This window comes from Poecile atricapillus, chromosome 19 (assembly GCF_030490865.1).
Source record: "Poecile atricapillus isolate bPoeAtr1 chromosome 19, bPoeAtr1.hap1, whole genome shotgun sequence".
Taxonomy (NCBI): Eukaryota; Metazoa; Chordata; class Aves; order Passeriformes; family Paridae; genus Poecile; species Poecile atricapillus.
This window is the reverse complement of record NC_081267.1, coordinates 2,843,492-2,869,316: the sequence shown is the minus strand read 5'-3', so window position 1 is coordinate 2,869,316 and position 25,825 is coordinate 2,843,492. Positions and strand designations below refer to the sequence as shown.

Below are 25,825 nucleotides of genomic sequence, written 5' to 3'. Positions count from 1 at the left end.
CCCCAGAGAGTCCAAAGTTTTCTGCTGCTTCCTTTAAGAACACTCATTGCCTACCAGTTTGCATTATTCCCATTTCTGCTCAAGACTAATGAAATTGGGATTTTAGAGTGCTGCTCAGTATGGCAGCACCCATAACCTGCCTTGGGCTATTGAGAACAAAGAGTCGACATCACTGAGTCTCTGGTCTGTTGCCTTCTGTAAGCTAGGAAATGTCTCCCTAGGCCTTGGTAGCCGTGATCCTGAGGTTCTAACTTGTGTTTTAAACAGGGAGTTTCCTATTTTCTAAAGAGTCATGGGGTTTCTTTATGTCTTTGTAGGAGATGGAAAACCAGAAGGGTGAAGGCCCATCTGTCAAGATGCCGGTGAAGAAGAGCAGCGATTCCTCAAAGAAGCCCCAGGCCACATTGCCTTCTAGTAAACGGTACTGAGCACTTTTGTTAGATGGGACAAAGCACGTGACAAGCTTTACATGTCCTTCCTCAGGAAACTCTTTCTGTGAAAGATGACCTGTGCCAGAAATTGTTTCCATTCCCTACAAATGCTCTATGATAAAAATTGGCTACTTCTGCATTACACTGAACACAGCTTCTCTGGAGAGGTTTCCACAGGAATTGGGCAACAAAAAGACACCCATTGGTTGTGGCTCAGACGATGCAGTGCACTGGCAAGGGCAGTGTTGTGGAGGCATGGAGAGGGCTGTGTCTCTGCTGCCTGACTTGGGACAAGTAAATTCAATCAGGGTTGGTTTTTTTCATCAGAGAGGAGTCTTTTTCAGATTGGTGTCTTGATGAGAAGTCCCAGTCACAAAACAAGATGCCATTCCCCAAACAAGCAGCTCCCATGCAAGTGGTTTGGCCTGGCTGATTCATGGCTTTCTTACTCTCAAACAGTACCAAGTTTGAGTAGAAAGTATCAAGGCAATTCCTAAGCAACATTGGTCAACAGGTGTCTCAATGTGGATGTTTTGTTATGATATTCCTGTCCTTCACACTGTTTGCTTGATAGACAGCATGTTTGGTTTATTTCCCCTTGTACTGCAGTCCAAATTTAAGACAGCAATTTGGTCCTTGCTGTCCTTTCTGCCAGGGGCAGAGCTACTTGTACCTGTTCTCCTGTGATAACAGAGGAGAGTTATTTAGCTCTGTCATGCTCAATGGTGGCAGAAGAGTGACCACATGCCTCATTAGCATTGCTAGGATCTTGGAATGCTCATGGAAGAGACAGGTTGATGCAGGAGAATTGTTCCCTGTGGGTTTGTTAAGCTGTGGATCTAGTCTCTGGGGAAGCAAACATAAAGTTAGCATAGTGCTGGGATGTCTGCCTTCTGTTTTATCTCTGTTACTGATTTCCTGGCTCCTTCAGATATGACCCTGTTCATCTGTCCAGAGGCATCTGAGCTACTGTTACAGATTGTCATGCCTGGTGTAGTGGCACTTCTCCAGAGTGATGAGTTTCCTTACTATAAGACACACATGTCCCATATCAGGAAGCATTTAAACTTACAAGTTTAAATTCTCTTTCCCCACAAAGCAATGAGACCTGTGTGCCTGGGAAGCCATCTGAAGGTAGATCAGATACATCTCATCCTTGGTTTTCCTGAGTGAGCACTGTCGAGAATGTTACTCGCAGATTGTCTCCTGTAATGATTGTCATGAGGTCCACGTTGTTTTTCAGAGCCTCATGATTTTCTAGCTGGAAATCATATCATTAGGGATGCTCCTCGAGATGTTTTGCTCTCCATTAACTGAAGGTATTATCACCACCAAGTTCTAATTTGGTTTTATTTTCCAGGGTGAAGTCTACCTCTGAGGGACGCCTCCTACACCGTGCAAAAGCCCAGGTCACGTTACCTCCAGCTGTGGAAGAAACGGAGCCGCTCCAGAAGCTTTACGATCTCCTGGAAGCCAAGGGGTTTCAGACACGGCTGGAAGGAGTGGCATTCCTTCTCGAGCTGTGCAAAACCCGCCCCCAGCTCATCTCCACTAACATTGTCCAAGTATGTAGGGTATCTTCATTGTTCCTTTCCTTTAGCTCCTTTCCCAAGCCTGGAGCAGTGAAGTTCATTCCGTGTGTCTTAGCACTACATCCTGGCAGTTTGGGCCAGACTGGTCCCTCTTACACAGATAAATTTCATTTGGGTCCAGGCTTCAGAACAAGTTCTTTCAGTCCAACTGTATTTGTTGGGCAGGTGCCTATTGATGCTGTTCATCAGATGATGACAGAGTTTGCTGCTGCTGTAGCTTCAGCTGTCTCCTACTCCCAGCTGGGTTAAGTGAAGGGAATAGCGGCACTGAAAGCATGGCAATTATTCTCTAAATAAAAAATGGGTTAGCATAAAGAAGAGAAATATCAGGCTGGGTTGGTTTAAACCACTTCTCTTCTCTTAACTTCACCTTGTCTTGCACATGCTCATGTCTGGCTACTCATTTCCATCCTTGTCCCTATTCCTCTTGGGGAAGATGGTGCTCAACCTTTTTGTGGGGTCCTTTTCTTCTCTCTGGAAAAGGGGGAAAATTAATAAGAATATATCTATGCCTTCTCCTCCCAGAAGCTGCTTTTTCCCTTTCTCCAGAAAATGGTGCCTGATAATGTGGCTGTCAAGTGACTGAAGCTGCTCCAATAAGAGCTGTACAGCACATTAAATTTCAGAAGGCTACGTGTTAAGTTAGACAAATGGAGTGGTTCCTGGAAGAGTTGATCAGAGCCCTGCACTTCTCCAGACACAGAGACAGAGACAGGCTAAAGAAAACATAGATCTCCCCCAGCCATAGTTTTGGCAATATCAAAATTGCCCTCAGTACTTGAGGCAAGTGTACAGAAAAATGAGCATTGTAAATATCTGGTTCCATACTTCTAAAGCAAAGGTCATCTTTTTGAATTAATAAATGAATTAATTTATTTAATTTAATGATTTACAGGCGGAGGGAAACACCATAGGAATTATTCTGTCCCCACCCAAACCTCAGCAAAATAGATGAAAATCTTTCAACCAGCATGAGGTTGTGCAACCACTCCAGTGAGTGGTCCCCAGGAAAACAGTGAAATTGTGCAAGCGAGTGCTGACCTGTCCAAAAGGATCACATCCATCTTTTACATTGCTGAGTGCGCATGTCCACATCCCCTCTTCAAACAAGGACATTGTAATCCAGCTGTCATTTTGTTTGTTCTCTCCACAGATTTTTGATTATTTTGTCCTGAGAATATCTGACAGCCACAAGAGGGTGAAGCAGAAGGCGCTGGACGCGCTGGCAGAAATCATTGGCATCCTGGGAGATGCCTTGAGCCCGGTGATCATCCATTTGGTGGAAGGAATTACAAACAACTTGAACTCAAAGGATCCCGGGGTTCATTCTGCAGCTGTGAAAGCGCTGGAAGAAGCCATTTCTCATTTAGGTAAGGCTGACCCCTGACATGGACTCTCCTCAGCTGTGTCTCTGCCTCTCCCACACAAGAGAATGCTGAGAGCCTTGATAGCTCTTGTTGTCTGTGGAACGCTGCAGCTGACATCCACCAGAAGCTGTGGAGCTGCAGTCCTTACACACCAGTCCCCCAACAGGCTTGAATGTGCATCAGCATTTCCCAAAGGTCCCAGGAGCCCTTGGCTCTGTGCTGCTTGTCTGAAGAGGAAGTCCTGGACTACAGCTTTGCTAGAATTCAGGACCAAGGGGGTTTTGGAGTTTGCTTGGGCCCCATTTGACTTCCCAAGTGAATAGCTTTGCTGTTGGCATGGAGGGGCACAGGCCCATCAGAGCTATGGCAGAACAGCCTCCTGGGAGGCTCTGCATTATAGGCATTAGCTGCCCATTTCCCACCTTTCTTCTTTGGCTTCTTTTTTCAAAGGAGAACTTTTGATTCACCAAGTTCATTTCCTTATAACAAACAGGTAGACATCCAGGTGTCAATGATGCCTTGTTCCACATGTTGTTTTGCATGGTGCAAGATGGCTGTAGCAAATAGCTACCTAGGCAAGGGCTGCTGCAAATTCCTTTGCCACACAGATTTATGTCAGCTCTGAAAACGCCGCACTGGGGAATATGCGTGAGAAATGAAGTGTTAAAAAGGCAGGTCTTCCAGGGCAGTTTCCACTTTCTCCACCTCAGCTGCTCTGTGAGCTCATGAACTGCCTGACTCAGTGCCTTTCTGTGTTCCAAGTATGGGATTCTTCCTTTTTGCTCTGGGATGCAAACCCTTTTCCCACTTTACATGTGAATGAACTCTTGAGATCACTGATATGAAATGTTTAACGTAGCTCCTGGTACAGCAGACAACTTTGGATCTACAGTTGTGCAAGGAGAGCTTTTCTCTTGGAATTAAAAACCCTCCCTAGGAGGCTGGAAGGAAAGAAGAAAAGGATTCAAGAATCAGCAGAAATTGACTTTATTTTATAAAATAAGGGCTTGCCCCTGCCCTTTCCAACCTCACTGTCCTTTCTCCTATGACCTCCGAAGAGTGAGCAGAAACGTGTGTTTCTCTTGTAGATAAAGTATCACTGATGAAAGAGTTTGGCCACAGATGGAGTCAACTGAGTGGCCAAGCTCTGCTGGATGTCACAGAGCGTATCACAGGTATGGCCAACCCTTCTAAGCCAAGAGGTCTTCCAAGGGAGAATGTACAGGGAATGCCTGTGAATAGACAGTAGAGTAGCTCCTCCAAATCAGGACCTGCTGAGCTTGTCCCTCCTGCCCAACACCCATGGCAGGTGTATTGGGCAGGTTTTCCTGGCTGCTGCCGTGGTGTGCAGCATCTGAGACGGGGGCAGTGCTGGGCCTCGTGGCTGAGCTCTCACTGGGGCATCTCAGAAGCCACCTTCAGAAAAGGGAAGGGCTAAAAATACCCTAGCTGGCTCCTCTCTTGGAAGTTCAGGGGCATCTGTGACCCTTGAGGGAAAGTGGTGGCAAATGCTGTTTCAGGGGATCTGTTTGTTTTGTCCTCACAGAATCCTTGTTTTGCTCTTAGAAGGTTTTGAGGCTGAACCCTGCAGGGCCTGAGGCTCTCAGCTTAGCTCAAAACTCAACACACATATTAGAGGCACAGATTTAGTGCAAGGGTAGCCTTTGTGGGCAGAGGGGCAGAAGCAGAGTGCTGAGGCTCCCTGCCTGTGCTGTCAAAGTGGCCTTGGGCTGAGCATTTCAGGGAGTGCAAACAGTGTCTTCCTATGTCAGCGCTGTCCAAAATGCTACAAATGCAGCTGCTAATTGATTCCTCAGAGGAGCTTGCTATGGCAGCAACAGACAAGGAATGGAAACATGATCATCTCAATATATAGTAGAGAAGATGATTTGTGGCCTTGCTTAAACTGGGGCTAAATCCACCACTAATTCTGCCAGCATCTTTAAATGCAAGGTTTAATACACTTTGTGTCTTCATTGTGGATCTCAAACGGGCATGTTCAGCGATTGGGAATGTCAAAGGCGTGTTAAAGAGCAGTTGAATAAAGTAGATCTCCAGGAATAGGGAGTTTAGTTTTGCATTTATTTTGATCTCTTTTTCAAATGAAGGAATTAAACATAAATTAGGGCTACTTTTGAAAGAGCAGATGCGCTCTCTGAGTTTTAGCAGGAACACACAGCTCTTTCTCTTCTCAACTTCCATACTGACCAAGGTCTTTAACTGCATTTAAACTCAAGTGAACCCCCGTTTTTAAATGGATACCATAAGCCTTTTCCCACTTAGAAGCATTGGTTTTGGGTACTTCCAGGAGCTGTTGAAATGCTGATGACAACTGGTGAATTAACAACATAGAGAAAATGAAGTCTCTTCCACCACAGTATAATAAATGGCTCCTACACAACATTTTGCCTGTTTAGAAAATGAGAATGGTCTCCAGACCGTTTCAGTTTTTGATCTCTCAGACATATCTTCCATGCAAGATACCTGTTGGTAGTCAATTTTTGCCTGTGTTTGATATAGCTCAGTTCAGAAAATGAGCAGAGAGGATGCTTCAGACACAATGTGAGAAAACACTCATGTTTTGGTTAAATTGCAGTCCCCTGGGTAACAGTTTTCTCTCTCTCTTCCTCTATTTCAGGGCCCATTGTAAGAAAAAATGCCTTTAACTTTGGGAGGGGAAATGCCATTAAAATGTGGAGATGCTCAGATGCCATGGCAATGGGGTCTGGGTCATTATCTAAGACACCCTGGGGTTTGGAACAGCTGTTTGTTGGAAGCCACAAAAGCATTCTGCCAATGACACCAGCCAGTCACTGATGTTTCTACTCCAAGTGTCAAGCAGCACCCACCTCTGGTGTGCTGGAGTTTTGAAGTGTGGTCTAATACTGCCCTTTGCTGTGTGCCACTGAGCAAAGGGAAGAGCCAGATTAGACTTTTGGCACTTGACATTAGAGGTCACAAAAATGGAATCATCCTTTTTACTAGGAATCCCACATTTGCTTCTCTACGGTGCATGTCCAGATTTTCAGTGTGGGTTTAGACAAATTCTTAATGGAAATAAAAGGCAATTTGTCATATTCAGGCATTGTCCCTGCAGAAACAGATCATAAAGTAGTTTAGTAGAAGTAGAAAGTCTGCCACAGCTACAAGGCCCTGTTTGGAGAAATTAATCCTGGGGAGTTGGTGGTTCTGTTTCTGGGAGGATCAGCTGCTTTGCCCATTTCTGGCTCATGGGAGACTGTGTGCTCTTTCTCTGATCTTAGCCAGAGAGGCTTCCAAGAGGCAAAACTTAGAAATAGATCCTTGTCTGCATTAAGGTTGGTGGTTAAGAAGCTTGTGTCTCTCTCCCGGCAGTGCTTGTGGAATGGGTTTATCCCAGGAGCCCTGAAGTCGTCCAGCGCTACGCCCTGCCCGTGCTCTGGTCCTTCCTGGGGAACAAGGCGCTGCCTGTGCGAAGCGCCAATGTCCGCACTGTGGTCACCAAGCTTGCCTCTGCCCTCTACAAGGTGATGGGCACCAAGCTAAGGAAGTGTGCTGCCAGCCAGCCTCCACATGTGCGGGAAAACCTCTCCAGCATCTTGGGCTGGTGAGGAACTGATGCTCTCCAGGAAGCTGACAAAGAGCTTAATTTGACACCACCGGACGTGACTTTTTTGCTGTGCCAACAACGACGAAATCCTGAGGAAGGGTTTGCATCCGCCCCCACTCTCTCCACTGCCCTTCCTAATCAAGGCATGGGGGGCCTGAAGCAACTCCTAACTGAGGACAAGATGAAGGCTGAGCAGGGCTCAGCCTCACACACAGGTGAGGGGTGGGGCTGGGCTGCTCTCTGGCAGGAGGCAGGGTCTTGTGCCAGCCTAGAGAGCCTGTCCTCATCCCCAGGGAACAGTTCTGCCCTGCATGTGCCCCCTGCAATGAGCTGTGCTGCTGCCAGTGCCCCGTGTAGCTGTAGGGCTGCTCAGCTGTGGGGCAGGGCCAGGAGCAGGAGGCTGCATGTGCAGCTGAGCCATGGCTGCACAGCCCAGGGCTCTGGGCTCCCTGCTGTCCCAGGCCAGCCCAGAGGCCAGGCTGTTCCTGTGGTAGCTCTGTGCAAGTGGGGCAGGGTGTCCCCTGGCCTGCCTCAAGTGGCTGCAGGCAGGAGCATGTTTCCCTGTGCAGCTATTTAGTAGTTTGCAGGAATCTGTCCCATGAAATATGGAGCTCCAGATGCTTTAGGTTTGCACAGCATTCTCTGTTACACTTTGTGTTTCCATTTTGCAGACCTGACAGGCTCCTCTCTTACGAAGAATTTTTCTCTCCATGCTTCATGTGTGCTCCTACCCACAAAGTCCTTGCCTCCCATCCAGAAGAGCCCTCTTTCCTCGGAGCTGAGGAAGAAGCTTCTGCCTCTCCGAAGACTGGTTGAAGAATAGGTTTAATGCCTTAGGCTTTAGAGTTAGTTATGTAGGATATAGTATAGAGATAGTAGTATAGTATAGGGATATAGTAGAGTAGGGATGAAGTGTTCTGATATTTTAATGTACATTTGAGGATACATTTTGATTGTATTTTTTAAATTGTGAACACATATTTTAATTCTTTATATATATTTTTGTAGATACAGTGGTTTTTTTTAATGTTATGTAAGTTAAATTTTTAAAAAAAACAAGAAGAGAATGTGAGACTAGGACCTGCTAGGCTAGAGGAGATGTGCTGAGGTTATGGGAGTACAGCTCACTTGATGTCCCAGTGACTCACCACATTCTTTCCTCGCTGGGCCTCTCACCTTTGAGACTGGCTCTGAGAGCAAAGGGGGGTAGAAGAAGCGCGCAGCTTGTGTTGAAAGAAAACTCACCCCCCGTGCATCCTGCTCCTGGATTGTGCTCTCTGCAGCACGGACAGACAGCGGGACAGAGCTTCTCTTTGGCTTTTACTTAGTTTTAGCTAGCTGAGGCAGAGGAGTTCCCTGGACCTTTTTTTTCTTTTTTTTCTGGATCTGTGCAAACCTGCTTTGGACTGAAAAACACCCAGACAAACCCTGGGAGCTCAAGCCCTTGGCCCACCGGGGCCTGGGCCTCAGCACTATCCAGCGCCAAAAGGACTGAGAAGAACCTGAGCAATCCCAACTACACCACCTGAAAAGGACTTTTCTTCCTAGACTTGCCATCCCATCGAACAGCAAGAGGTTTTATTGTTCAATATTGCTCAATTTCTGTTAAATAAACAGCTTTTTCCACTTCTCTCCAAGGAAATTATTTTTCCTGGACCAGTTGGGGGGTTGGGTCATTTGAATTTTTTTCCCTGGGGAAACCCCCATTTGGAGCTTTTCTCCCAAATTTGCCCTAAACTAAGACAGGGGACAATAGACCCAAAAGATCCTGTATAGTCAAAAGTTTTCGACCTACATGTATTCTGTGCTCACAAAAGGCCTGAGCAAAGAAACAAAGAGAAGTGTGCCCAAATCCCAAAGCTGTGCTCCTTTGCAATCTCACACCGATCTGGCTCAGAGGTGTCTTCAGTCACAATTTCATAGGTAAGAAGAGCACGTGGGAAAAGATGCAGTGCTTTGGAAAAGTATCTGAATGGATATTTATCCAGGAGAGCAGTTCAACAGTCTTGTTTGCTACTTGTTTGCAGAAGGATGAGTGGATGTGAGGCCAACAACCAGTGATGAGGGTTCCTCAAATCTGTCTGTACTCCTGGGTGCCATTCAGCCCAGAGCTATGGGATAATCCCAAAGTGCATCTCACACACATTCTGCCTCCAAGAAAAGCTTGGCCTCACTTACTAGAGTCAAAGAAATAGAAGAGTAATAAAATGGGCAATTAAACTTGTCACTCTAGAATGACTCTCCTGCTTTTCAGTGTCAACCGAGGTTGTACCTAATGCTCCCACAGCTTGTTACAAACAAGTGTTTGAGATTGCTTAAAAGTTTTCCAGCAAGGTTATTGGTAAAAACCAGATGGAATATGAAACAATAGCTCAACAAAATTCATTGGCAACATTCACACTCTTACTTACGAATCAGTTAAGGTAAGGAAAACAAGGAAAAAAGCAACAAACAAAATGCAGTCAATGAAAGCAGAAATGAACCAAGAACTATCTTTGTGTGTGTGTGTGTGTGTGTGTGTGTGTGTGTGTGTGTGTTTAGGTGTGTTTGACAAAGGAACATAAAGGACAAGGATAAAAAGGAACATGGCCTAAAAGCTTAACAGCACTCAAGCTTAACAGTAGTTAAACTGGAGCCTCCAGGAGTGGGGGTATCGGCCCAGGATCCATTGTTGATGGGCGATCCTGCGAGTGCAGCAAGCGTCAGAGCTCGCTGGCTCTGAGAGGCCCCACTCCGAGGGCGGTTGCTGCTGGCAGCCACTGTGGTCCAGGAGAGCTCCAAGGGCCTCCTTTGGACCGCTGTTCATGGGCCACAAGAGAGTGGGCCTCAGTCATAAAATGCTTCATCGTGGCCGCACTTTGGGTCAGCAGCCGGCCTTTGAAAGTGTGAGAAGAAGGATGTTATGCCATTCAGGCAAGAAAAGTAATTTCCCAGGCTGTTCATAGAAAACCCCAGGAGCTCGTTAGACAGCACAAGTTCCTGGCGGTGCTCAGTGTTTCTGATAAGCTCAAGAGGAGCTGAGCCCAGGGGCTGTTCAGCAAGGCCAAGGACTAACCAGCGTTTCTTAGGTCATCACAGTGTGGCCTGACAAGGCTGGGGGGATTCAGCACCACAATCTGAAGCATGAAGTTTTGATGTAGGGTAAAAAGCCGTGGCCCAGTGGGAGTGGGCTATTTCCTCAGGCCTGTGGGAGAATCACTGTGCAGATCCTTGTGCTACTGTGTGGCAGCGGCCTCAGGGAGACAAAGAGTTACATTGTCCCACCCCAAACCCCTTGTGAAAGGCGGCCCAGGAGTTCTGATTGGGTTTGAGTCCCTGGGGGGTTCTCCCTTGGTGTGTTTCTAATGGTCCCTGACCCTGAACTCCACCCTCAAAGGTGGAAACCCTCGGGGGTTCTGTCCCTCAAAAACCCCTGCTGTGCCTCTGTTTGGGTCTCTCTGTTCTGGACCTGACTTTGTTCCTATGCTGAATAAATGGTTTCATGAACCGGGAGCCCGTCTCGTTGGTGTTTCATGCTGGTCCCCAGAACTCTGCTGCTTCCCTGGACGAGATCCTGAGGTTGCAGACTGCAACAAATCTACTGATTCCATCTCTCCCCACTTTTCCAAGTTCTTGGAGGCAAGGTCGCTTAGGCTAGACACACAGATCACAAGAAGTGCTCTTCTGTTTTTCTGCACAATGAATTAAAGTGAGATTACGTGTCATTGTCGGAGCAGACACGACACAAAGAAACTTCTTCCAAATTTTTTAATTGTGCTCATACATAGCATTTTTATAGCCTTCTGACCTCATAATGCATCCCATCTCATTGGCCATCATCACACCACCCCTCAAGTCCATTGGTCTAACCACTGTTTTGAGAAAGCATCCCCAAAAATCAAAACTACAGATAAATCCTGTTTTTCCATGGTGTTCTTTGCAGCATAGATGTTCTTTGTTTCCTTCTACCTTTATCTTCACTCTCTTCTTCTCATGGACACACAGGAATCTTGCTGGCTTCCTCTTTCTGTCAACTCCTTAGTCTGACCCCCAGCCCACTGTGGGCCCTGTCCACAATTGCACATCCAAAATTGTGTACTTGTATGGGCAAGCTGACTGATCTGAGGAATTTCTGGAGCAGCAAACTTGTTTCCTCAAATATTAACTGTGCAAGGCATGGAGCACAGAGAAATGATTTAATGGCAAAAGCATCGCCCATGCAATGATCTTTTTACAAATTCTGCCCCGAGCTTTCCCTAGGAGGATCTGAAAGGCTCAATGTCCCTAGCAAAAGCTCCTGCAATGGCTGCACGCCAGCAGAGCAGGGCTCTCAGCTGTGAAACAAGTGCTGCCACAAGCAGCAGCTTGGCCAGGGCAGCAAATCAAGAGGTGGGAAGGAGCTGATCTGAAGGCCAAACCTCCTCAGCTCCTTCTAAAGGGGCTGCAACAGTTCCTCATTCCAATGAGGTGGAGTGCTGGACACCACAGCTCTGTGTGAGGACTGGACACAAGGTTGCTCCCGCTGAGTGCTGTGATGGTTTCTGCAGGAGCTGTGGGCTCCGGAGTGTGCCAGACACAAGGAGGAGAGAAGGAGCCAAGTGCACTGACAGACACACCTTTGCCTTGAGCATAACCCGGCCTTGCCCAAACACACTGAAAGCTTTCCCCTTTGGCCCATGGCTGGAAACGTCAGGTCAGCTGTTTGACAACTCAGGTTGGTTTGGTGTCAAGGAATTTCCCTCAGAAATACTGGGTTTGTCTTCCTCTGTGCCTTCTTCTCAGCAGCCTTGGGGATGTTCCTGTGTGAAGCCACCTGTCTCACGCAGTTTGAGACCTCTGAAAACAGCAGACTCTGGAATAAGTCATTTCCTTGAAAGTGTTCCAACCATCCCTTTCCAGCAATAAGAAATGAATACTAAGAGATGGAAGTGGAAAAAACCCAACAGTTTACTAACAAACAGAATGCCAACAAAGCAAGGAAAAAAGTGAGTAACTTTTAGATATCAAACTGTCAGACCTCATCGTCCCCCCACTGGAACAAAGACCCAAAATGCCAAAGGAAAATCCCCCCATGATACGCATTACAAAGTGGAGCCAGGTTCTCTCTCAGGAAAAACAGGAGCTATCACAGAGCTGTTCAAGGGGCAGATGAAAGCTCTGTGGCTCCTCTGGCATCGAGTTTCTCCCAATGGCAGAGCTCTGCGGAACAGTCACAGCAGGTGAAGCAGCTGGGCTGGAGCCCCTCGGTGTCTTTTCTCCCTGGCACGGCTCAGCTCACAGACTCTTGGGCTGAGAGCAGCGTGGTTTGTGCCAGCATGATGTCCCTGGTCTCGGACGTTATAAATAATGCAACTCCCTAGCTGGTTAAGAAAGTTAAAGTTATACCGATGTTTGTTTGTTGCGTATGATTGTACGGGTGTACGGAAACATGAGGTAGCCGGTTTTGAACAATAGAAGGGGGGGTTTGAGGTTAACGAAGGCAGAGCAGAATGGAACCTTCTAGGAAAATGAAGTCTCAACCCCAGATGACGTGTGCATCCTCATTGGCTGAAGGAACGGACCAATGGAGCGTCGAGTTTTGGAAATGATTGGTGGAGGTTGCGTGATCTTAAAGACCAATCAAAGGACTGTATTTAGACCAATCAAACTGCGGATTGAAAAACGCACCAATCCGACATTGCGAGAGACTTTAAAACCTCTGGGGTGCCCAGCACCGGCTCTTCCTGAGGAACTCTGTTTCTGGAGGAAGCACCCAGCCTGTCGTGCGGCTGTAGCTCTTGATCCAGACTGCTATTTGGGGTCGGGCTTATCTCGTCCTCAGCCCTCAGTGGTTGCTCGTTTTTAAATAAACGAGTTGACTTCTGAAGAACATCTGAGCCTCATTTACCAGAATTCTGGCCACTAGTCTGGGACAGCCATGCCCAGAGGCGGTCCTGTGGTAAGAAGAGCCCGTGGAAGTGTACACCCAGCTGTTTTTCTTTTTGGCTGCCTGGGCTTGAATTCCTTCTCGACCGAGGAAGGAGGTGCCGGCTACGCCTGAAGAAGCACAGAGGGTATAGCAGCCTGCAGTGTACGGAGCCTCCGAGAGGGAGCGGGGCTCAAGGTGTTCAGGGTAAGTCTTGTGCGGGGTTAAAGGTAAAAGGCGGTACAAAGCGAGTGTGTGTGAATGAGACGGGGACTGTCAGTGCAGACCCCCGAAGCAAGTGTGGACAGCTGAGTGAGTGCAGCCCTGGGGACCCCTGGCTAGTGGGAGACCCCCTGAGCTGGGAACTCAGGGGCTTAAAAGGTGCCAAAGGAGGTCATAGGGAGGAATACCTCACAAACCAGTGACTTGTGGGGCCTTGAGTCAGAAACCCAGAGGGCTTAAAAGGTGCTGGAGGGGTTTGTAGGGGAAAGGGAAGCTGCTTGTTGTGGGAGGGCCCTCTCAATCATTAGGACGGGGGGGGGGGGGTGGGGGGGAAGAGAACATATCATCACAGGGATTTATGGTTACTTGCGTGGTGTCGGGTTTTTGTGTTACTGGTTGCTTTTGTTTCAAAACTAGTTTTGGTCTAAGTAGCATCTCATGTCTATCGTCTGTTTAAGATACTGGTTTTAATTCAAATAGAATTCTTTTTTTAGCAGTTGGTGGTTTTCTGTACAGGTTGCTTTTGTTTTAAAACTAGTTTTGGTTTGGGTAATGTTTTGTGTCTATCGTCTGTTTGCCATATATTAGTTTTAATTCAACTAGCCCTTTCTTTTTATTGCTAGCTCTTAGCAATAAAGATTCTGGTTTGCAAAGCAGTGGGCCCCTGATGGGTGAGGTTCTGGGGCGAGGGCTAGCCAAGAGTCCTCAGACCGCTCCTCAGGAGAAAAAGAGGAATCTGCCATCTTGTAATGCCTTTGTTATAGGAGACGCCATCTCAGGGATTAAGAAGGGAAGCTTAGACGGTGAAGAGCAGTGGCCATTTTGCAGGAGGCTGGATCTCCTTAGGGGAGGGGTGTGTCCTCCCACGATTATTTCTGTTAAAACCCAGCCATTTTATTTCATTCTGCTTCTTAGCTTCTGCAATTTTGTTTCACTTCCCACAATTATTATATTCTGTAGCCACCATCTTTATCTCATTTCCCACGCCACCTTTATTTAAGATTCTGCCACCTTTCTTTTGTTTCCCACACCATTTTTATTTAGGATCTGCCATTTTATTTCATAAATTCCGCCGTCTTTCTTTCATTCCCCCACACCAATAGTCACCTTTATAGCCCTCAAACCCCTGTAGATTAAATAACATTATTTCACATAGAAACATCCTCTTTTCTTCTCAATTTCTGCTCCCTAGCCTATTTTATTAAAATTTATAGGGCAATATTATACAAATAGTTTGAATTAATATTGAAAGTGTCAAATTAATATTTGAGTGGCTCGACCATGGGGCAGTGTGCTGGAAAGAATGCCCATAGGGCTCATAGGTCAAAGAAAGAGAAGGCTTTGCTCAAAGATATTTCCCCTACCAGTCCTTTGGGGAAGATGCTTGAGAAGTGGGAAAACGAGGAAACTTCAAAGGACCGAGATAAAATCAAAATGATAAAGTATTCCATAGAAGTATGGCCTAAAGAAAGCGTAGCCAAGGGCCCTGTATATTTGCCATGGTACGGGTCCAAAGAAAAGTGGTCACGTACGGCTTTGAACAGGTATGTTAATTTAAAGGAGATCCAAAATGAGGAGGAAATAAGGTATGCAGCGTGCTGGTTAAGAAATAGAGCAAAGGGTAAAGACAAAAGTGTATAAGGTATCCAAAGAGCAGGAAAAGGAGAAGAGTGAGGTTGAGCCACCCGAGAAAAAATGGGACCCCCTTGACCATCTTCCACCACCCCCCTCGTCCAACTCCACCCGAGTCCCATCTTCCTTCTCCACCACCCCCTCCCTCAACCCAACCTATTCAACCTATTCCTTTACCAGCATAGCCCACTCTATCTCTCACTCTTTCACCATTACAATCCCTACCCTTTCTACCCCTTCCGTGAACCTCGCTTTGCCCCCAACCTCCCTCCTACCACATCTTTCCCCCTTAAGTGCCCCTTCAGGCCTCCAAAGTTCACCAGTCACCCCTGTACCCACTCCTTCAGGGCCTCCCATAACACAGCTTAGTCCCTCAGATCTCTACGTAACACCCCAGGGATTCACTGTACACCCATTCTTGCCCCAAGCACCTTTCAAAATGTCCCTCTTCATTTTTCCCCCACGTCCCAGCTCCCTGGAGAGGAAGCTAACCTGAGTACAGGTAGTAAAAAGGAAAGTGCGTGTATAGCAAGGACGCACAAAGCAGATAAAGCTTGGTGTTGTGAAAATCAAATAGAAACAGAGCAGGGGAGGCCAGATGAAGGCTCAAGATATCACAGTTACAACACTAGGTTCCAGGCCAAGAAGAGTCAGAATGAAAAGGAGAGAGCTGAAAAACTATTTCCCTTGAAGGAAATACTGATGGGAGGTGCTCAAGGGGGAATAGGTTTTGTTAATGCTCCATTAACTGCCTCCAAGGTAAGAAATTTTAGGAAGAAAATCAAAAATTTATTGGAGGACCCAACTGGAATATCAAATCAATTAGATCAATTTTTAGGCCCAAGTATATTCACTTGGGAAGAATTAAATTCGATACTAGGCGTGCTCTTCTGTTCAGAAGAGACACGGTTGATTTGAGGCTGCCGTGAGAATCTGGGAACGGGAAAATCGGGCAGGCCCAAGGGGAGAAGAAAAGGTACCGCTCGTCCAGCCAAATGGGGACCCAAATGAGTCCAAAAGATGGAACATGAGAGATGATAGGTGTCGTGGTTTTGAACCAGTAATTAACAAAAAGGGGAAAAAAGAATTACTTATTTCTTGCTGTGAGATATGGATTAAAAGAAGAGCAAACCAGGCATAAAACTTAAAAGGAATAAAGAAAGTTTATTGACAAACTACAAGAATAAGAACACCAGAATAAACTTTTAGAAAAAACCTTTTCATTTCTCACTGCCCACCATTCTTTTGTTCACATGAAAACAGAGACAAAAACTTTAGAATTTTTGATGGTTTAAACAATTCCTAATTCCTTCTATAGTCTTTTCATCAGTCTTTGTAGAGAAACAGAAGTTCCTTTCTGTTAATTTATGGAGTTTCTCACAAGAAAACTATTTTTGTTATAGTTTCCCGTTTCTCTGATATCAGCTGCCCAGAGCTGCTGTTATCAGAGCCCACCCTTCCTATTCCACATCACTCTGAAATGTGTTATAGGTCGTGAGTTTGAGGATAGCACTTTTAAGGATAAGTTATTCAAAGGCAAAAAGTATTCTTCATCTGTTTCTGTGAGCTTCACTAGAAAACAGTTTTCTCATTGCCTCTCAAGGCTTCAAATTTCCCAGCACTTCACTATACCACAATTACTCTACTTTTTACTCAAATTTACACTTTGAACACTCTATTCCTCCCCATACTCTATCATGAATTAAAGGAGTTCTTTTCAGGACTTCATTGTCCATCCCCATAGTTTTAACAGAAAGATATTTCAGCTTAATTAAAGCATCTTCTTAATTCTCTACCTTTCTTGAAGTTTCTTTCTTGCCACTAGTAGTTTATAAAGTCTCTTTTCATGTTGATCACTCTCTTTTTCTCTCTCTGGATAAAAAGATTAATCCGCAAGTCTCATCTGGATAAGAAAGAGTTAAAATCTTGCCCAAGCTTTTGTAGATGGCTCGGTAATCTCTGCTGAACAGGAGCTGGAGCTGTCTGCGATGGAAAGTTCCTCATAGCTGTTCTGAAGAGTGTGGTCACCGTCTCTGCTTGCAGCAGGCCCCGAGACTCTTTCTTTCTTCATTCAGCAGTTTCCTAGTGAATGTAGTTACAGCAAAACCTGCAGCCGAGCCAGAGATTGGGCCGGGCCCGGCCCGGCCCGACCTGGCCCGGGACAAGCCCCCCCCCGCAGGCCCCATCTCCCGGCCGGGAGATGGGGCAGGCCCAGAGCCCCTCTCTTTCTTTACTCGGCAGTTTCTGGTAAATTCCATCACAGCAAAACCTGCAGCCAAGCCAGGAACCGGCCTGGCCCGGCTTGGCTCGGGGCAAGCCCCCGCAGGCCCCATCTCCCGGCCGGGAGAACGGCAGGCCCAGCCCGGCCCCCCCCCGGCCGCATGGCCTGGGCAGGGAACCGGAGGCCAGCCGGAGGTCTGCTACCTTTCACAGCCAAGCAACAAAGAGAACAACAGACTTCTGGTAGTACACTTTAAGGTGGGGTTCACAAGTTGATTCCACTTTTCAATGGCTAAAACTGCTGTCAATTCTCAGCAATGACCGATAATTGGTCAGGATAAAGACTCCAGGCAGTCCCCAGCAACTCCAACTTTCCTTAAAGGTAAAGTAACTCCATGACAATAGGACATTGATAATAAGAGGAATAAGGGAGGCGTTACCGAGAGCCAACCACGCTAAGCTAGCGTTTGACAGCCAGCAAGAGAAAGATGAGTCCCCTAGTACTTGGCTCGAGAGGTTAAAAAGACATTTCCAACTTCCTCCTAGCGTGGACCCGGAAAGTCCAGAAGGCCAAGTGTTAGTGCAAGTTCAATTTGTAAGTAAGGCTTGGACTGATATCAGAAGAAAGCAAGAGAAGTTAGATGACTGGCAGGAGAAATGTGTTTGGTGTCTAGCTTTAAAAGGGAAACCCACAAAATTGTAGAAACTACAGGAAATAATATGTTACCTCTCCATGTGGATAAGGGGCATAGAATCTCGGAATAGGCTGAGTTGGAAGGGCCTCATCAGGGTCATCAGGTCCAGCTCCTGGCCATGTGCAGGACACCCCAAGAGACACTCCATGTGCCCAAGAGCATTGTCCAAACCCTTCTTGAGCTCTGTCAGCCTTGGTGTTGTGACCAGTGCTCTGGGTTCCCCGGGGAAATGACTGTACTGGGTAACCTGAGGTTGTTCAGCATGAAGGAGCATTGCCAACTTTTTGTGACTTGAAGAATTCTTGACGGAGATCAGAAGAGCTCAGGTTAGCCAGACTAACAGTTTTGTTTGGCCTTAGGTGCACCACACAAAGCCAAAGCGTTGTCTACTTTTCATCACTGAAGGATCCCAAATATACATTTCTCATTAACTTGAGATTTTCCTAGAAATACTTCAGGGGTCTTTAGCCAATGTATTCAGTCTTTCTAAACCTATTCTAAAGAAATCTATAATGCTGTTATCTGTGGCTAAATGACCTCCAAATTTGTTCTCGAAGAGCACTGTGGTTTCCTAGTGGCAAAATCAACCCAAACCACCAAAATCCCCTTACTTTGATAATTGAATTCTTTTGCAATGATGATTAAATTCCCATTAATAGCTGCCAAGAACACAGGAGCAACTAGCTGCCCCTGTCCATACATATGGTATAGAATAATCAATAGGAAGCAAGAGGTGTTTTGTCCTGCCTTCCCTGCCTGCCAAAGGAAGGCAAATTATTGTGCAATAGTAGCAAGACACTTCTAATACGCTCTGACAACCAAGCAGATGTTTGTTCCCTGAACAAAAAAACAAGCAGATTTCCTTGTTCCCTGGGATCCATTGATCCCACGGAAGCACTCACACAGTTTCAGAATGAAATGGTATTTTCTGTTGCCCCACGTTCTCCTCTTGCCTCTTGTGTTCAGCTGACAGCACTGTGCAGCGACAAGTGGAGGTAAATGTCTCTCCTTGCTGAGTAGGTAATGCCTTCTTCTGCAAGGATTGCACCTGATGGGTTTAAGGTATCAGCCTCTTCTGTTAACACTCTTCCTATGTTTGTTCACTTTTCTTTCTTTTCCTTCCTTTGTTCCTTAGGCACTATGGACAGGAGATGGTGAAGATGATGCTAAGTCATCCAAAATTTAAAAGGCTTTTGGAGCAATCTGTTTCTACCCGTGACCTGGAAGATATTGTGACAAGAATTAAGAAGAAGGTAAGTGCTTGGCAGGAGAAATGTCTCCTTTGTGCAAGGATTGCCACTGCTAATATGAGATCAAACATACCTAATCAGTCTTTATCTCATTCTTCTGAATCTCTTTGCTCCTGGGAATGAGCTGTTAATCCTCAGCTAGTTCATCTGCAGACTACAAAGGGACAGATATTCTTAGGGAAAAAGTGGGGTTTTGAATATTTTGAATATCACAAAGGGGAAAGGGGAAGAGGAGAAAAAGGGTTTTCATTTAAGCGTAACCTGTCCCCGTGCTCTCCCTGCTGTGCCCCCAGTAAAGGAATGAAGTGAGAATTGTGCTTCTGAAGATGACAGAGCCTTTGCAAAATATGCTGGATGTAGTAGTGCCAGGAAAACTTCCAAATATGCAAATGATGTACATGTCAATCCTGATTACTGCAATTACTGTCTGTCTGCTGGGAATACTGCCCTACTGCCGAACCCTGTGGAGCTGGAGGAAGATTGGTGAATTCAGCAGCGTCCAGTGGAAAACCATCTGTTTGTTTGTGGGGTTTTTTTATTCTTCTTATCTACATTATAGAAGAGAGCGTGACATTGTGCTGGAACAGGGAGAGTGAGTGTTGAATCAACTTCCAACACGATGGGCCAGCCCCCAGAGAGTCCAAATTTTTCTGCTGCTTCCTTTGAGAACACTCATTGCCTACCAGTTTGCATTATTCCCATTTCTGCTCAAGCCTAATGAAATTGGGATTTTAGAGTGCTGCTCAGTATGGCAGCACCCATAACCTGCCTTGGGCTATTGAGAACAAAGAGTCGACATCACTGAGTCTCTGGTCTGTTGCCTTCTGTAAGCTAGGAAATGTCTCCCTAAGCCTTGGTAGCCGTGATCCTGAGGTTCTAATTTTTGTTTTAAACAGGAAGTTTCCTATTGAATTTTCTAAAGAGTCATGGGGTTTCTTTATGTCTTTGTAGGAGATGGAAAACCAGAAGGGTGAAGGCCCATCTGTCAAGATGCCGGTGAAGAAGAGCAGCGATTCCTCAAAGAAGCCCCAGGCCACATTGCCTTCTAGGAAACGGTACTGAGCACTTTTGTTAGATGGGACAAAGCACGTGACAAGCTTTACATGTCCTTCCTCAGGAAACTCTTTCTGTGAAAGATGACCTGTGCCAGAAATTGTTTCCATTCCCTACAAATGCTCTATGATAAAAATTGGCTACTTCTGCATTACACTGAACACAGCTTCTCTGGAGAGGTTTCCACAGGAATTGGGCAACAAAAAGACACCCATTGGTTGTGGCTCAGACGATGCAGTGCACTGGCAAGGGCAGTGTTGTGGAGGCATGGAGAGGGCTGTGTCTCTGCTGCCTGACTTGGGACAAGTAAATTCAATCAGGGTTGGTTTTTTTCATCAGAGAGGAGTCTTTTTCAGATTGGTGTCTTGATGAGAAGTCCCAGTCACAAAACAAGATGCCATTCCCCAAACAAGCAGCTCCCATGCAAGTGGTTTGGCCTGGCTGATTCATGGCTTTCTTACTCTCAAACAGTACCAAGTTTGAGTAGAAAGTATCAAGGCAATTCCTAAGCGACACTGGTCAACAGGTATCTCAATGTGGATGTTTTGTTATGATATTCCTGTCCTTCACACTGTTTGCTTGATAGACAGCATGTTTGGTTTATTTCCCCCTGTGCTGCAGTCCAAATTTAAGACAGCAATTTGGTCCTTGCTGTCCTTTCTGCCAGGGGCAGAGCTACTTGTACCTGTTCTCCTGTGATAACAGAGGAGAGTTATTTAGCTCTGTCATGCTCAGTGGTGGCAGAAGAGTGACCACATGCCTCAGTAGCATAGCTAGGATCTTGGAATGCTCATGGAAGAGACAGGTTGACGCAGGAGAATTGTTCCCTGTGGGTTTGTTAAGCTGTGGATCTAGTCTCTGGGGAAGCAAACATAAAGTTAGCATAGTGCTGGGATGTCTGGCTTCTCTTTTTACCTCTGTTACTGATTTCCTGGATCCTTCAGATATGACCCTGTTCATCTGTTCAGATGCATCTGAGCTGCTATTGCAGATTGTCATGCCTGGTGTAGTGGCACTTCTCCAGAGTGATAAATTTCCTTCTTATAAGACACACATGTCCTGTATGAAGAGGCATTTAAACTTGGAAGTAGTGTCCCTTTCCCCACAAAGCAATGAGACCTGTGTGCCTGGGAAGCCATCTGAAGGTAGATCAGATACATCTCATCCTTGGTTTTCCTGAGTGAGCACTGTCGAGAATGTTACTCGCAGATTGTCTCCTGTAATGATTGTCATGAGGTCCACGTTGTTTTTCAGAGCCTCATGATTTTCTAGTTGGAAATCACATCATTAGGGATGCTCCTCGAGATGTTTTGCTCTCCATTAAGTGATGGTATTATCACCACCAAGTTCTAATTTGGTTTTATTTTCCAGGGTGAAGTCTACCTCTGAGGGACGCCTCCTACACCGTGCAAAAGCCCAGGTCACGTTACCTCCAGCTGTGGAAGAAACGGAGCCGCTCCAGAAGCTTTACGATCTCCTGGAAGCCAAGGGGTTTCAGACACGGCTGGAAGGAGTGGCATTCCTTCTCGAGCTGTGCAAAACCCGCCCCCAGCTCATCTCCACTAACATTGTCCAAGTATGTAGGGTATCTTCATTGTTCCTTTCCTTTAGCTCCTTTCCCAAGCCTGGAGCAGTGAAGTTCATTCCGTGTGTCTTAGCACTACATCCTGGCAGTTTGGGCCAGACTGGTCCCTCTTACACAGACAAATTTCATTCGGGTCCAGGCTTCAGAACAAGTTCTTTCAGTCCAGCTGTGTTTATTGGGCAGGTGCCTATTGATGCTGTTCATCTGATGATGACAGAGTTTGCTGCTGCTGTAGCTTCAGTTGTCTCCTACTCGCAGCTGGGTTAAGTGAAGGGAATAGCGGCACTGAAAGCATGGCAGTTATTCTCTTGATAAAAAATGGTTTATCATGAGGAAGAGTAGAATCAGGCTGGGTTGGTTTAAACCCATCTTTTTTTAAAGGATACTTCTGTAAACTTCACCTTGTCTTGCACAAGGACAACTCTGGGTTGTTTTTTTTCCCTTTCTCCAGAAATTGGTGCCTGATAATGTGGCTGTCAAGGGACTGAACCTACTGTAATGAGAACTGTACAGCACATTAAATTTCTGAAGCCTACGTGTTAGTTAGACAAATGGTGTGGTTCCTGGAAGAGTTGATCAGAGCCCTGCGCATCTCCAGACACAGAGATAGAGACAGGGAAAAGAAAACATAGACCTCCCCCAGCCATAGTTTTGGCAATATCAAAATTACCCTCAGTACTTGAGGCAAGTGTACAGAAAAATGAGCACTGTAAATATCTGGTTCCATACTTCTAAAGCAAAGGTCATCTTTTTGAATTAATAAATGGAATTAATTTAATGATTTACAGGTGGAGGGAAACACCATAGGAATTATTCTGTCCCCACCCAAACCTCAGCAAAATAGATGAAAATCTTTCAACCAGCATGAGGTTGTGCAACCACTCCAGTGAGTGGTCCCCAGGAAAACAGTGAAATTGTGCAAGCGAGTGCTGACCTGTCCAAAAGGATCACATCCATCTTTTACATTGCTGAGTGTGCATGTCCACATCCCCTCTTCAAACAAGGACATTGTAATCCAGCTGTCATTTTGTTTGTTCTCTCCACAGATTTTTGATTATTTTGTCCTGAGAATATCTGACAGCCACAAGAGGGTGAAGCAGAAAGCGCTGGACGTGCTGGCAGAAATCATTGGCATCCTGGAAGATACCTTGAGCCCGGTGATCATCCATTTGGTGGAAGGAATTACAAACAACTTGAACTCAAAGGATCCCGGGGTTCATTCTGCAGCTGTGAAAGCTCTGGAAGAAGCCATTTCTCATTTAGGTAAGGCTGACCCCTGACATGGACTCTCCTCAGCTGTGTCTCTGCCTCTCCCACACAAGAGAATGCTGAGAGCCTTGATAGCTCTTGTTGTCTGTGGAACGCTGCAGCTGACATCCACCAGAAGCTGTGGAGCTGCAGTCCTTACACACCAGTCCCCCAACAGGCTTGAATGTGCATCAGCATTTCCCAAAGGTCCCAGGAGCCCTTGGCTCTGTGCTGCTTGTCTGAAGAGGAAGTCCTGGACTACAGCTTTGCTAGAATTCAGGACCAAGGGGGTTTTGGAGTTTGCTTGGGCCCCATTTGACTTCCCAAGTGAATAGCTTTGCTGTTGGCATGGAGGGACACAGGCCCATCAGAGCTATGGCAGAACAGCCTCCTGGAAGGCTCTGCATTATAGGCATTAGCTGCCCATTTCCCACCTTTCTTCTTTGGCTTCTTTTTTCAAAGGAGAACTTTTGATTCACCAAGTTCATTTCCTTATAACAAACAGGTAGACATCCAGGTGTCAATGATGCCTTGTTCCACATGTTGTTTTGCATGGTGCAAGATGGCTGTAGCAAATAGCTACCTAGGCAAGGGCTGCTGCAAATTCCTTTGCCACACAGATTTATGTCAGCTCTGAAAATGCCGCACTGAGGAATATGCGTGAGAAATGAAGTGTTAAAAAGGCAGGTCTTCCAGGGCAGTTTCCACTTTCTCCACCTCAGCTGCTCTGTGAGCTCATGAACTGCCTGACTCAGTGCCTTTCTGTGTTCCAAGTATGGGGTTATTCATTTATGCTCTGGGATGCAAACCCTTTTCACAGCGTACATGTGAATGAACTCTTGAGATCACTGATGTGAAATGTATAACATAGCTCCTGGTAGAGCAGGCAACTTTGGATCTACAGTTGTGCAAGGAGAGCTTTTTTCTTGGAATTAAAAACCCTCCCTAGGAGGCTGGAAGGAAAGAAGAAAAGGATTCAAAAATCAGCAGAAATTGACTTTATTCTATAAAATAAGGGCTTGCCCCTGCCCTTTCCCACCTCACTGTCCTTTCTCTTATGACCTCCAAAGAGTGAGCAGAAACGTGTGTTTCTCTTGTAGATAAAGTATCACTGATGAAAGAGTTTGGCCACAGATGGAGTCAACTGAGTGGCCAAGCTCTGCTGGATGTCACAGAGCGTATCACAGGTATGGCCAACCCTTCTAAGCCAAGAGGTCTTCCAAGGGAGAATGTACAGGGAATGCCTGTGAATAGACAGTAGAGTAGCTCCTCCAAATCAGGACCTGCTGAGCTTGTCCCTCCTGCCCAACACCCATGGCAGGTGTATTGGGCAGGTTTTCCTGGCTGCTGCCGTGGTGTGCAGCATCTGAGACGGGGGCAGTGCTGGGCCTCGTGGCTGAGCTCTCACTGGGGCATCTCAGAAGCCCCCTTCAGGAAAGGGAAGGGCTAAAAATACCCTAGCTGGCTCCTCTCTTGGAAGTTCATGGGCATCTGTGACCCTCGAGGGAAAGTGGTGGCAAATGCTGTTTCAGGGGATCAGTGTGTTTTGTGCTCACAGAATCCTTGTTTTGCTCTTGGAAGGTTTTGAGGCTGAACCCTGCAGGGCCTGGGGCTCACAGCTTAGCTCAAAACTCAACACACATATTAGAGGCACAGATTTAGTGCAAGGGTAGCCTTTGTGGGCAGAGGGGCAGAAGCAGAGTGCTGAGGCTCCCTGCCTGTGCTGTCAAAGTGGCCTTGGGCTGAGCATTTCAGGGAGTGCAAACAGTGTCTTCCTATGTCAGCGCTGTCCAAAATGCTACAAATGCAGCTGCTAATTGATTCCTCAGAGGAGCTTGCTATGGCAGCAACAGACAAGGAATGGAAACATGATCATCTCAATATATAGTAGAGAAGATGATTTATGGCCTTGCTTTAACTGGGGCTAAATCCACCACTAATTCTGCCAGCATCTTTAAATGCAAGGTTTAATACACTTTGTGTCTTCATTGTGGATCTCAAACGGGCATGTTCAGCGATTGGGAATGTCAAAGACATGTTAAAGAGCAGTTGAATAAAGTAGATCTCCAGGAATAGGGAGTTTAGTTTTGCAGTTAGTTTGATCTCTTTTTCAAATGAAGGAATTAAACATAAATTAGGGCTACTTTTGAAAGAGCAGATGCGCTCTCTGAGATTTAGTAGGAACACACAGCTCTTTCTCTTCTCAACTTCCATACTGACCAAGGTCTTTAATTGCATTTAAACTCAAGTGAATCCCCATTTTAAATATATACCATAACCCTTTTCCCACTTAGAAGCATTGGTTTTGGGTACTTCCAAGAGCTGTTGAAATGTTGATGATTGCTGGTGAATTAACACCATAGAGAAAATGAAGTCTCTTCCACCACAGTATAATAAATGGCTCCTACACAACATTTTGCCTGTTTAGAAAATGAGAATGGTCTCCAGACCATTTCAGCTTTTGATCTCTCAGACATATCTTCCATGCAAGATACCTGTTGGTAGTCAATTTTTGCCTGTGTTTGATATAGCTCAGTTCAGAAAACGAGCAGAGAGGATGCCTCAAACACAATGTCAGAAAACACTCATGTTTTGGTTAAATTGTAGTCCCCTGGGTAACAGTTTTCTCTCTCTCTTCCTCTATTTCAGGGCACATTGTAAGGAAAAATGCCATTCACATTCAGGAGGGGAAATGCCATTAAAATGTGGAGATGCTCAGATGCCATGGCAATGGGGTCTGGGTCATTATCTAAGACACCCTGGGGTTTGGAACAGCTGTTTGTTGGAAGGCACAAAAGCATTCTGCCAATGACACCAGCCAGTCACTGATGTTTCTACTCCAAGTGTCAAGCAGCACCCACCTCTGGTGGGCTGAAGTTTCGAAGTGTGGTCTAATACTTCCCTTTGCTGTGTGCCACTGAGCAAAGGGAAGAGCCAGATTAGACTTTTGGCACTTGACATTAGAGGTCACAAAAATGGAATCATCCTTTTTACTAGGAATCCCACATTTGCTTCTCTACGGTGCATGTCCAGATTTTCAGTGTGGGTTTAGACAAC

The 25,825-nt window shown here is 46.0% G+C and overlaps 1 pseudogene; it reads left to right on the top strand.

Moving 5' to 3' along the window:
- The window catches only part of LOC131586324 (zinc finger protein 850-like), a 505,482-nt pseudogene that overhangs the window by 162,085 nt on the left and 317,572 nt on the right, over positions 1–25,825 (top strand).